The following is a 3038-nucleotide window of genomic DNA, read 5'->3' as shown; positions in this document are numbered from 1 at the left end:
TATACAAGCTTATGTTGTGCAATTATTTTAATAAAGATTAACAGTTATTGCTGTTCAATTATGAAATTCAGTTTGAAGTGGCAATTAGCGGCGAGGCAAAAATTTATCAAAAAAAAAGTATTAAAAATAAAACATGTGATAAAAATGAATACTTTTCTGTGAGTATATACAAAAACAAAAAAAATATAAACATGGGTACATTTAAACAAGTGCCAAGGGACTAATTATCACAGCATGTATAGTAGGTTATTTATACGCCATGGTGCACCGCTGTGTACGCATAAATGGTAAGCAGATGATATGAATAGGAATTTTTGTGAAAATATTTGGACATATGCAATAGAAATTAAATATGTGGAAACACTATTTTTCACTCTATTTAATTTATTTCAGCAAATTCAATTGCATCACGTAAACTTTTGCCAGCAAAAGTTCTTTTTGTGCAGCYAAGAGTTGCTGCTACTGAATAAACCATTTAGAGTAGAGTCACTCTAATATATAGTGTATAGATTTTGTAAACTTTCTGCACTTTAACCATTTAACCGTGGCACAAAAGAAACTTTTCAAAATCAATGACTTTACTTGGAATTTTTTTAAAGGAACTTAGCTTCAAGAAAATAGCGGAATAAATATGTATTTGCATACACCACTATGAGTGTATAACAGGCACATATACCTAATATAAAAATATGTTGAATAATTTCCTATAAAATACATAAGTACATATAAATAATTAAAGCTGCAACTGAGCAGCTTGTGTGCTTAGCTACTCAAGCAAAATTWCCAAGCATGAGTATAAATATTTTATTTGCGCTCCATTCACTTGGAATTCAGTTAAGTTTATCATATTTAATAATTCAATAGATTTAAACATGTGATTTTGTATTTTTTAGAACTTGTAAATGGTAGAAGAAAAAATTGTCAATACCATTCTTTAAAATATTTTTACTGTAATATTTGAATTTCTTCATCGAAAATGCGAAATATCATAAAAAAAATCAAGAAAATGGAAACTTAKTTTTTTATTGCTTACGATTCAAAGGTAACACTACAAAAGTAGACTGATAGTGACAGTAAACAACGGTTTTATTGCGGTTAATTGAAGATCTTGGGACCATGCCACTTCAAAAACCGGCAGCTGTACTACGCCTAACTACAACAAAACTCTTAGAAATCGACGAATATCTTCATTTGAGCAACGTGTTTAAATATTGAATTGGACTCTTTATTGGACTCTTTTTCTCAAATACATCAAATTTTCAATAATTAAATGCTCCATATTTTCTGGCTCTTTAGAAATTTCTTGGTTGGCAGTRCTTTCTAGTATATCGGATATCGAAATTCGTCAACCTTTTCGTAAATCTCTTTCAAACCTATCTCAAGAAGCTCATCGTCGTCTTTGAACAGGGTATATTAAGTTTGAAACACCCAGAAGGAAGCGCCGGAGATCCTATAAAGTATATATACGAGTATAAATGATCAGTATGTTAGGCAGAGTCGATTAAAACATGTCCGTCTGTGTGTCTGTCCGTCTGTCCGTCTGTCTGTATATACGAACTAGTCCCTCAGTTTTTAAGATAACGTTTTGAAATTTTGCAACGTCATTTTCTCTTCAAGAAGCTGCTCATTTATCGGAACTGCCGATATCGGACCACTATATCATATAGCTGCCATACAAACTGAACGATTGGAAAAAAGTTCTTGTATGGAAAATTTTGCATTTGACAAGATATATTCACAAAATTTGGTATGGATTATTACCTTAGGCAACAATGTAATATCCGAAAAAAATGTTCAGATCTGTTAACTATGGCATATAGCTTCCATACAAACTGAACACATAGTTTCTAAAATAAATGCACCTGTGAAGCGTATATTAGCTTCGGTGTAGCCGTAGATAACGTTTTTTTCTTGTTTTAATCTTTATATGTYCAAAAACCCAAGGTTGCTTATAAGCAACTTGCACAAACAATGTTTTCTAATTTTTCTAATATTTTCACTTGTATTTTTGTCTTTCACTATTTGTTTTTAAAACTGGGTAATTGTTTTCTTGAAATTTATCCTTTAAGTATCTTAATTATTTTTTTATAATTTGTTTCAAGTCTTAAGCATGACCGACTTCACTTCGATTAATCAGTCACAACATGATTGATCATGACATAACCGTTAGGTTGTTGTTGTTTTTATATTCCCCGAATTCCAGTTAATCGAGAGGGGGTGTTTTTTTAAAAAAAGGGAGTACTAATACATCTGCTCCAATGATCCTCCAATCTGTGAATTTTATCCCTTGAGTGAGAATCCGGAAGGTCTGCAAAATATGTTCCAACAGCCGTTATGACCTCTTCACTTGATGAAAAACGCTTGCGGCGCATTAACTTGTTTGAGTTCTGGAAACAAATAGAAGTCGCTGGATGTAAAATCTGGTGAATACGGTGGATGCTCCAACAATTCGAACTTTAATTCATGGTTTTTAGTCATTGTCAAAATGATCTTGTGACACGGCGCATTGTCCTGGTGAAAACGGATATTTTTCTTCTGCAGGTTGGGTCTTTTTTGACGTATTTTTTCCTTCAACTGGTCTAAAAGGTTGCAGTAATGTTCAGAATTTATTGTTTAACAGTAATCTATACACAAAATTCCTCTTGCATCGTAAAAAAAACTGATGTCATAACCTTTTTGGCCGTTTTCCGGACACGAACTCGTTTCGTAGCCGAACAAAACGGTTCACACCACTTTTTAGAATCTTGTTTCGATTTATAATCACTGTTGTTGGACCCAAGTCTCATCCATAGTGATGAATCGRCGCGCAAAATCTACTTTATCCTTTTTAAAACGCACCAAAACATTTGCTGAGAAAGTCGCATTCGTATGTRTTTTTGTTCCATTGTTAGCGAATGCGGCACCCATTGTGCAAACAGCTTTTTAAAACCCAAAATTTCACTTAAAATATGGCTTACACAGCCTAATGAGATGTGTAGAGCCTCCACTAAATCTCTCTAAGTCAATCGACATTGCGCTTTTTGGACGACCTTCACGTG

The sequence above is a fragment of the Bactrocera latifrons genome, unplaced genomic scaffold (assembly GCF_001853355.1).
Source record: "Bactrocera latifrons isolate USDA-ARS-PBARC rearing strain unplaced genomic scaffold, ASM185335v1 scaffold_135, whole genome shotgun sequence".
Classification (NCBI taxonomy): Eukaryota; Metazoa; Arthropoda; class Insecta; order Diptera; family Tephritidae; genus Bactrocera; species Bactrocera latifrons.
Note: the sequence above shows the minus strand (reverse complement) of the source record.